This window comes from Chiloscyllium punctatum, unplaced genomic scaffold (assembly GCF_047496795.1).
Source record: "Chiloscyllium punctatum isolate Juve2018m unplaced genomic scaffold, sChiPun1.3 scaffold_586, whole genome shotgun sequence".
In the NCBI taxonomy this organism is placed as follows: domain Eukaryota; kingdom Metazoa; phylum Chordata; class Chondrichthyes; order Orectolobiformes; family Hemiscylliidae; genus Chiloscyllium; species Chiloscyllium punctatum.
The window spans coordinates 40,001-50,000 of NW_027310320.1; positions in this window are offsets into that span (position 1 = coordinate 40,001).

A 10,000-nucleotide genomic window follows, 5' to 3' on the forward strand; every position below is an offset into this window, starting at 1 on the left:
TTTGTTACGAGTATCGTGTTCCCCAAACCTGGGTGACGAGCACCGCAGGGCGGCAGAGCCATCGCGCTTGTCCGGGTGGCAGAGGAGGACCAGACTATTCACAAATAGCGGCCCAACGACTCCCAGAGCCGGTCGTGCGGCAGGCGAGGTCTGCTCTCATCACAAGAGGCTTTAGGGAGTGCTCAGGCAACGGTCAGCCCGCAGCCTTCTTGGCAACACCCAAGGGAACCAGGCCACTCGCGTCTCTCGCCTTCATTTTGGACACGAGCGCCTGTGGAGGGACGGCCGGAGTCAACGTGGGGTTTGCCCGCCCTCCAATAGTGTCAAAAGACCGCCGCACAAGTCTCTGACTGACTCTTAGAACAGACAGAAAGAGTTTGTCAAATCTGTCAAAAAATTGACAAAGTGTCAAAAATTCGACTTCCAAGAGCTCTCCGGCATGCACTCATACCTGTCATTAAAGTGCTATGCCCGTGGAACCGTTTTTCGGATGCCTTTCAGAACGGTCCCGCGCCGCCATTTTGTTCTAAAAATCGTGTTCCCATATATCTCCGGGTACCCCGCCAACCTCACTGCGGAAAAACTACAAGTGGCACTGAATGGGTCTGAATTCCAAATTTGACTGCATCGGTCTGGAACTCGGTCCGGTCAAAACCGTTTGGATTTTTCTCGGTCCGGACTTCCGCGACAGACAAAGTTAAAGTTTTCGGGCTGCAGGCACAAAACGACAGCTGGCCATTTGCCGGGCTCAATTCACCCAATTCCTCCGGCACTTCGGAGCACATGTTTGGTGTAAGTTTGCGAATCTTTCCCGATGCTGCAGCATTTTCCTCCGCTGACACTTAGAATATTTTTCACACTTTGCTGAAAATTTTTCTAAGTGTTTTTTTCCAAGTTTTCCTGGTTACTGATTTCTTCTTTTTAAACATTTTTCTAAGTTTTTCTGGTTACTCATTTCTTCTTTTTAAACATTTTTCTAAGTTTTTCTGGTTACTGATTTCTTCTTTTTAAACATTTTTCTAAGTTTTTCTGGTTACTCATTTCTTCTTTTTAAACATTTTTCTAAGTTTTTCTGGTTACTCACTTCTTCTTTTTAAACATTTTTCTAAGTTTTTCTGGTTACTGATTTCTTCTTTTTAAACATTTTTCGCCGTTTTTCTGGTTACTGATTTCTTCTTTTTAAACATTTTTCTAAGTTTTTCTGGTTACTGATTTCTTCTTTTTAAACATTTTTCTAAGTTTTTCTGGTTACTGATTTCTTCTTTTTAAACATTTTTCTAAGTTTTTCTGGTTACTGATTTCTTCTTTTTAAACATTTTTCGCAGTTTGTCTGGTTAATGATTTCTTCTTTTTAAACATTTTTCTAAGTTTTTCTGGTTACTGATTTCTTCTTTTTAAACATTTTTCTAAGTTTTTCTGGTTACTCACTTCTTCTTTTTAAACATTTTTCTAAGTTTTCCTGGTTACTCATTTCTTCTTTTTAAACATTTTTCGCAGTTTTTCTGGTTACTGATTTCTTCTTTTTAAACATTTTTCTAAGTTTTCCTGGTTACTGATTTCTTCTTTTTAAACATTTTTCGCAGTTTTTCTGGTTACTGATTTCTTCTTTTTAAACATTTTTCTAAGTTTTTCTGGTTACTGATTTCTTCTTTTTAAACATTTTTCTAAGTTTTTCTGGTTACTCACTTATTCTTTTTAAACATTTTTCTAAGTTTTTCTGGTTACTCACTTCTTCTTTTGAAACATTTTTCTAAGTTTTTCTGGTTACTGATTTCTTCTTTTTAAACATTTTTCTAAGTTTTTCTGGTTACTGATTTCTTCTTTTTAAACATTTTTCGCAGTTTGTCTGGTTACTGATTTCTTCTTTTTAAACATTTTTCGCCGTTTTTCTGGTTACTGATTTCTTCTTTTTAAACATTTTTCTAAGTTTTTCTGGTTACTCACTTCTTCTTTTTAAACATTTTTCTAAGTTTTTCTGGTTACTGATTTCTTCTTTTTAAACATTTTTCTAAGTTTTCCTGGTTACTGATTTCTTCTTTTTAAACATTTTTCGCAGTTTTTCTGGTTACTGATTTCTTCTTTTTAAACATTTTTCTAAGTTTTTCTGGTTACTGATTTCTTCTTTTTAAACATTTTTCTAAGTTTTTCTGGTTACTCACTTCTTTTTAAACATTTTTCTAAGTTTTTCTGGTTACTCACTTCTTCTTTTGAAACATTTTTCTAAGTTTTTCTGGTTACTGATTTCTTCTTTTTAAACATTTTTCTAAGTTTTCCTGGTTACTGATTTCTTCTTTTTAAACATTTTTCGCAGTTTTTCTGGTTACTGATTTCTTCTTTTTAAACATTTTTCTAAGTTTTTCTGGTTACTGATTTCTTCTTTTTAAACATTTTTCTAAGTTTTTCTGGTTACTCACTTCTTCTTTTTAAACATTTTTCTAAGTTTTCCTGGTTACTGATTTCTTCTTTTTAAACATTTTTCTAAGTTTTTCTGGTTACTCACTTCTTCTTTTTAAACATTTTTCTAAGTTTTTCTGGTTACTCACTTCTTCTTTTGAAACATTTTTCTAAGTTTTTCTGGTTACTGATTTCTTCTTTTTAAACATTTTTCTAAGTTTTCCTGGTTACTGATTTCTTCTTTTTAAACATTTTTCGCAGTTTTTCTGGTTACTGATTTCTTCTTTTTAAACATTTTTCTAAGTTTTCCTGGTTACTGATTTCTTCTTTTTAAACATTTTTCTAAGTTTTTCTGGTTACTCACTTCTTCTTTTTAAACATTTTTCTAAGTTTTCCTGGTTACTGATTTCTTCTTTTTAAACATTTTTCGCAGTTTGTCTGGTTACTGATTTCTTCTTTTTAAACATTTTTCGCAGTTTTTCTGGTTACTGATTTCTTCTTTTTAAACATTTTTCTAAGTTTTTCTGGTTACTCACTTCTTCTTTTATAACATTTTTCTAAGTTTTCCTGGTTACTGATTTCTTCTTTTTAAACATTTTTCTAAGTTTTCCTGGTTACTGATTTCTTCTTTTTAAACATTTTTCTAAGTTTTCCTGGTTACTGATTTCTTCTTTTTAAACATTTTTCGCAGTTTTTCTGGTTACTCATTTCTTCTTTTTAAACATTTTTCGCAGTTTTTCTGGTTACTGATTTCTTCTTTTTAAACATTTTCCTAAGTTTTCCTGGTTACTGATTTCTTCTTTTTAAACATTTTTCTAAGTTTTCCTGGTTACTCATTTCTTCTTTTTGATCATTTTTCTAAGTTTTCCTGGTTACTGATTTCTTCGTTTTGAACATTTTTCTAAGTTTTCCTGGTTACTCACTTCTTCTTTTCAAACATTTTTCTTCGTTTTTCTGTTTACTCATTTAGCACTTTCAGGCACTTTCCCATCATTTCCTCGTTCCCGATTTCACCCTTTAAAACGCTTTCGGGCATTTCCCTAAGTTTTGCGGTTCACTCGTTTGGGACTCACTGACACCTTCTCTAGCTTCCCTGCTCACTTTTTTCGTACTGTTGAGAAAATTCGAACCCTTTCCTTAACTATGCCGGTTACTGACTTCACCGCTTCAGACCCTTGTCCCCGTAATGAAAGATACCATTTCCCACCGTGGGAAATGCACGAAAATCGGACTGAACACGGGGGAGGCTCCCCCCTCGAAGGCGAGACCGTCGGCAGAACCGCCGGGTCAAACCCGGCTGAGCTACCCGGCTTACAAGTCTCAAAGTCGGTATGAGCAGTCACGTCCACCCCCATTCCCTTTTGGACCACTTCCCACGGTTCCAAATGCATGAAAATCGGCCTGTACACGGGGGAGGCACCCGCCTCGAAGACGAGACCGTCGGCAGAACCGCCGGGTCAAACCCGGCTGAGCTACCCGGCTCGGAAGCGCCAAAGTCGGGTTGAGCAGTCACATTCACTCCCATCGACGTTTGGACCACTTCCCACGGTTCGAAATGCACGGAAATCGGCCTGTACACGGGGGAGGCACCCGCCTCGAAGAGGAGACTGTCGGCAGAACCGCCGGGTCAAACCCGGCTGTGCTAACCGGCTCGGAAGCGCCAAAGTCGGGTTGAGCAGTCACATTCACTCCCATCCCCTTTTGGGCAACTTCCCACGGTTGGAAATGCATGGAAATCGGACTGAACACGGGGGAGGCTCCCCCCTCGAAGGCGAGACCGTCGGCAGAACCGCAGGATCAAACCCGGCTGAGCTACCCGGCTTACAAGTCTCAAAGTCGGTATGAGCAGACACGTCCACCCCCATTCCCTTTTGGACCACTTCCCACGGTTCGAAATGCATGAAAATCGGCCTGTATACGGGGGAGGCACCCGCCTCGAAGACGAGACCGTCGGCAGACCCGCCGGGTCAAACCCGGCTGAGCTACCCGGCTCGGAAGCGCCAAAGTCGGGTTGAGCAGTCACATTCACTCCCATCCCCTTTTGGACCACTTCCCACGGTTCGAAATGCACGAAAATCGGCCTGTACACGGGGGAGGCACCCGCCTCGAAGACGAGACCGTCGGCAGAACCGCCGGAACAAACCCGGCTGAGCTACCCGGCTTACAAGTCTCAAAGTCGGTATGAGCAGACACGTCCACCCCCATTCCCTTTTGGACCACTTCCCACGGTTCGAAATGCATGAAAATCGGCCTGTATACGGGGGAGGCACCCGCCTCGAAGACGAGACCGTCGGCAGACCCGCCGGGTCAAACCCGGCTGAGCTACCCGGCTCGGAAGCGCCAAAGTCGGGTTGAGCAGTCACATTCACTCCCATCCCCTTTTGAACCTCTTCCCACCGTTGGAAATGCACGAAAATCGGCCTGTACACGGGGGAGGCTCCCCCCTCGAAGGCGAGACCGTCGGCAGAACCGCCGGGTCAAACCCGGCTGAGCTACCCGGCTTACAAGTCTCGAAGTCGGGTTGAGCAGTCACATTCACTCCCATCGACTTTTGGGCAACTTCCCACCGTTGCAAATGCATGAAAATCGGCCTGTACACGGGGGAGGCACCCGCCTCGAAGTCGAGACCGTCGGCAGAACCGCCGGGTCCAACCCGGCTGAGCTACCCGGCTTACAAGTCTCAAAGCCGGGTTGGGCAGTCACGTTCACCCCCATTCCCTTTTGGATCACTTCCCACGGTTCGAAATGCACGAAAACCGGCCTGTACACGGGGGAGGGTCCGCCCTCGAAGGCGAGACCGTCGGCAGAACCGCCGGGTCAAACCTGGCTGAGCTACCCGGCTTACAAGTCTCAAAGTCGGGTTGAGCAGTCACGTTCACTCCCATCGACTTTTAGACCACTTCCCACGGTTCGAAATGCACGAAAATCGGCCTGTACACGGGGGAGGCACCCGCCTCGAAGACGAGACCGTCGGCAGAACCGCCGGGTCAAACCCGGCCGAGCTACCCGGGTTAGAAGCCTCAGAGTCGGGTTGAGCAGTCACGTTCACTCCCATCGACTTTTAGACCACTTCCCACGGTTGGAAATGCACGAAAATCGGCCTGTACACGGGGGTGGCATCCGCCTCGAAGACGAGACCGTCGGCAGAACCGCCGGGTCAAACCCGGCTGAGCTACCCGGCTTACAAGTCTCAAAGTCGGGTTGAGCAGTCACATTCACTCCCATCGACTTTTGGGCAACTTCCCACGGTTCGAAATGCACAAGATTCGGCCTGAACACGGGGGACGCTCCCCCCTCGAAGGCGAGACCGTCGGCAGACCCGCCGGGTCAAACCCGGCTGAGCTACCCGGCTCGGAAGCGCCAAAGTCGGTATGAGCAGTCACGTTCACTCCCATCCCCTTTTGGACCGCTTCCCACGGTACGAAATGCATGAAAATCGGCCTGTACACGGGGGAGGCACCCGCCTCGAAGACGAGACCGTCGGCAGAACCGCCGGGTCAAACCCGGCTGAGCTACCCGGCTTACAAGTCTCAAAGTCGGGTTGAGCAGTCACATTCACTCCCATCGACTTTTGGGCAACTTCCCACGGTTCGAAATGCACAAAATTCGGCCTGAACACGGGGGACGCTCCCCCCTCGAAGGCGAGACCGTCGGCAGAACCGCCGGGTCAAACCCGGCTGAGCTACCCGGCTTAAAAGTCTCAAAGTCGGTATGAGCAGTCACATTCACCCCCATTCCCTTTTGGACCACTTCCCACGGTTGGAAATGCATGAAAATCGGCCTGGACACGGGGGAGGCTCCCCCCTCGATGACGAGACCGTCGGCAGAACCGCCGGAACAAACCCGGCTGAGCTACCCGGCTTACAAGTCTCAAAGTCGGTATGAGCAGACACGTCCACCCCCATTCCCTTTTGGACCACTTCCCACCGTTGGAAATGCACGAAAATCGGCCTGTACACGGGGGAGGCACCGGCCTCGAAGACGAGACCGTCGGCAGAACCGCCGGATCAAACCCGGCCGAGCTACCCGGGTTAGAAGCCTCAGAGTCGGGTTGAGCAGTCACATTCACTCCCATCCCCTTTTGAACCTCTTCCCACCGTTGGAAATGCACGAAAATCGGCCTGTACACGGGGGAGGCTCCCCCCTCGAAGGCGAGACCGTCGGCAGAACCGCCGGGTCAAACCCGGCTGAGCTACCCGGCTTAAAAGTCTCAAAGTCGGGTTGAGCAGTCACATTCACTCCCATCGACTTTTGGGCAACTTCCCACCGTTGCAAATGCATGAAAATCGGCCTGTACACGGGGGAGGCTCCGCCCTCGAAGGCGAGACCGACGGCAGAACCGCCGGGTCAAACCCGGCCGGGCTACCCGGGTTAGAAGCCTCAGAGTCGGGTTGAGCAGTCGCATTCACCCCCATCCCCTTTTGAACCTCTTCCCACCGTTGGAAATGCACGAAAATCGGCCTGTACACGGGGGAGGCACCGGCCTCGAAGACGAGACCGTCGGCAGAACCGCCGGATCAAACCCGGCCGAGCTACCCGGGTTAGAAGCCTCAGAGTCGGGTTGAGCAGTCACATTCACTCCCATCCCCTTTTGAACCTCTTCCCACCGTTGGAAATGCACGGAAATCGGCCTGTACACGGGGGAGGCTCCCCCCTCGAAGGCGAGACCGTCGGCAGAACCGCCGGGTCAAACCCGGCTGAGCTACCCGGCTTACAAGTCTCGAAGTCGGGTTGAGCAGTCACATTCACTCCCATCCCCTTTTGGGCAACTTCCCACCGTTGCAAATGCATGAAAATCGGCCTGTACACGGGGGAGGGAGCCGCCTCGAAGACGAGACCGTCCGCAGAACCGCTGGATCAAACCCGGCTGAGCTACCAGGCTCGGAAGCGCCAAAGTCGGTATGAGCAGTCACATTCACTCCCATCCCCTTTTGGGCCACTTCCCACGGTTCGAAATGCACGAAAATCGGACTGAACACGGGGGAGGCTCCCCCCTCCAAAACGAGACCATCGGCAGAATCGACGGGTCAAACCCGGCCGAGCTACCCGGGTTAGAAGCCTCAGAGTCGGGTTGAGCAGTCACGTTCACTCCCATCCCCTTTTGGACCTCTTCCCACCGTTGGAAATGCACGAAAATCGGCCTGTACACGGGGGAGGGTCCGCCCTCGAAGGCGGGACCGTCGGCAGAACCGCCGGGTCAAACCCGGCTGAGCTACCCGGCTTACAAGTCTCAAAGCCGGGTTGAGCAGTCACGTCCACCCCCATTCCCTTTTGGACCACTTCCCACGGTTGGAAATGCACGAAAATCGGCCTGGACACGGGGGAGGCTCCCCCCTCGATGACGAGACCGTCGGCAGAACCGCCGGGTCAAACCCGGCCGAGCTATCCGGGTTAGAAGCCTCAAAGTCGGGTTGAGCAGTCACGTCCACCCCCATCCCCTTTTGGACCACTTCCCACGGTTCGAAATGCACGAAAATCGGCCTGTACACGGGGGAGGCACCCGCCTCGAAGACGAGACCGTCGGCAGACCCGCCGGATCAAACCCGGCCGAGCTACACGGCTTACAAGTCTCAATGTCGGTATGAGCAGTCACGTCCACCCCTATTCCATTTTGGACCACTTCCCACGGTACGAAATGCATGAAAATCGGCCTGTACACGGGGGAGGCACCCGCCTCGAAGACGAAACCGTCGGCAGAACCGCCGGGTCAAACCCGGCTGAGCTACCCGGCTCGGAAGCGCCAAAGTCGGGTTGAGCAGTCACATTCACTCCCATCGACTTTTGGGCAACTTCCCACGGTTCGAAATGCACAAAATTCGGCCTGAACACGGGGGACGCTCCCCCCTCGAAGGCGAGACCGTCGGCAGAACCGCCGGGTCAAACCCGGCTGAGCTACCCGGGTCGGAAGCGCCAAGGTCGGTATGAGCAGTCACATTCACTCCCATCCCCTTTTGGACCGCTTCCCACGGTTTGAAATGCACGAAAATCGGCCTGTACACGGGGGAGGCTCCGCCCTCGAAGGCGAGACCGACGGCAGAACCGCCGGGTCAAACCCGGCCGGGCTACCCGGGTTAGAAGCCTCAGAGTCGGGTTGAGCAGTCACATTCACCCCCATCCCCTTTTGAACCTCTTCCCACCGTTGGAAATGCACGAAAATCGGCCTGTACACGGGGGAGGCGCCCCTCTCGAAGGCGAGACCGACGGCAGAACCGCCGGGTCAAACCCGGCCGAGCTACCCGGGTTAGAAGCCTCAGAGTCGGGTTGAGCAGTCACATTCACCCCCATCCCCTTTTGAACCTCTTCCCACCGTTGGAAATGCACGAAAATCGGCCTGTACACGGGGGAGGCCCCCCTCTCGAAGACGAGACCGTCGGCAGACCCGCCGGATCAAACCCGGCCGAGCTACACGGCTTACAAGTCTCGATGTCGGTATGAGCAGTCACGTCCACCCCCATTCCCTTTTGGACCACTTCCCACGGTACGAAATGCATGAAAATCGGCCTGTACACGGGGGAGGCACCCGCCTCGAAGACGAGACCGTCGGCAGAACCGCCGGGTCAAACCCGGCTGAGCTACCCGGCTCGGAAGCGCCAAAGTCGGGTTGAGCAGTCACATTCACCCCCATCCCCTTTTGGGCCACTTCCCACGGTTCGAAATGCATGAAAATCGGCCTGTACACGGGGGACGCTCCCCCCTCGAAGGCGAGGCCGTCGGCAGAACCGCCGGGTCAAACCCGGCTGAGCTACCCGGGTTAGATGCCTCAAAGTCGGGTTGAGCAGTCACATTCACCCCCATCCCCTTTCGGCCCCCTTCCCACGGTTGGAAATGCATGAAAATCGGCCTGTACACGGTGGGCGCTCCCCCCTCGAAGGTGAGACCTTCGGCAGAACCGCCGGGTCAAATCCTGCCGAGCTACCCGCGTTAGAGGTCTCAATGTCGGCTTCAGCAGTCACATTCAATCCCATTCCCGTTTGGACCTCTTCCCGCCGATGGAAATGCACAAAATTCGGCCTGAACACGCGGGGCGCTCCCCCCTCGAAGGCGAGACCGTCGCCAGAACCGCCGGGTCAAATCCGGCTGAGCTACCCGCGTTACAGGTCTCAAAGTCGGGTTGAGCAGTCACGTTCACCCCCATCCCCTTTCGGACCCCTTCCCACGGTTGGAAATGCATGAAAATCGGCCTGTACACGGTGGGCGCTCCCCCCTCGAAGGTGAGACCTTCGGCAGAACCGCCGGGTCAAATCCGGCCGAGCTACCCGCGTTAGAGGTCTCAATGTCGGCTTCAGCAGTCACATTCAATCCCATTCCCGTTTGGACCTCTTCCCGCCGATGGAAATGCACAAAATTCGGCCTGAACACGCGGGACGCTCCCCCCTCGAAGGTGAGACCTTCGGCAGAACCGCCGGGTCAAATCCGGCCGAGCTACCCGCGTTAGAGGTCTCAATGTCGGCTTCAGCAGTCACATTCAGTCCCATTCCCGTTTGGACCTCTTCCCGCCGATGGAAATGCACAAAATTCGGCCTGAACACGCGGGACGCTCCCCCCTCGAAGGCGAGACCGTCGCCAGAACCGCCGGGTCAAATCCGGCCGAGCTACCCGCGTTAGA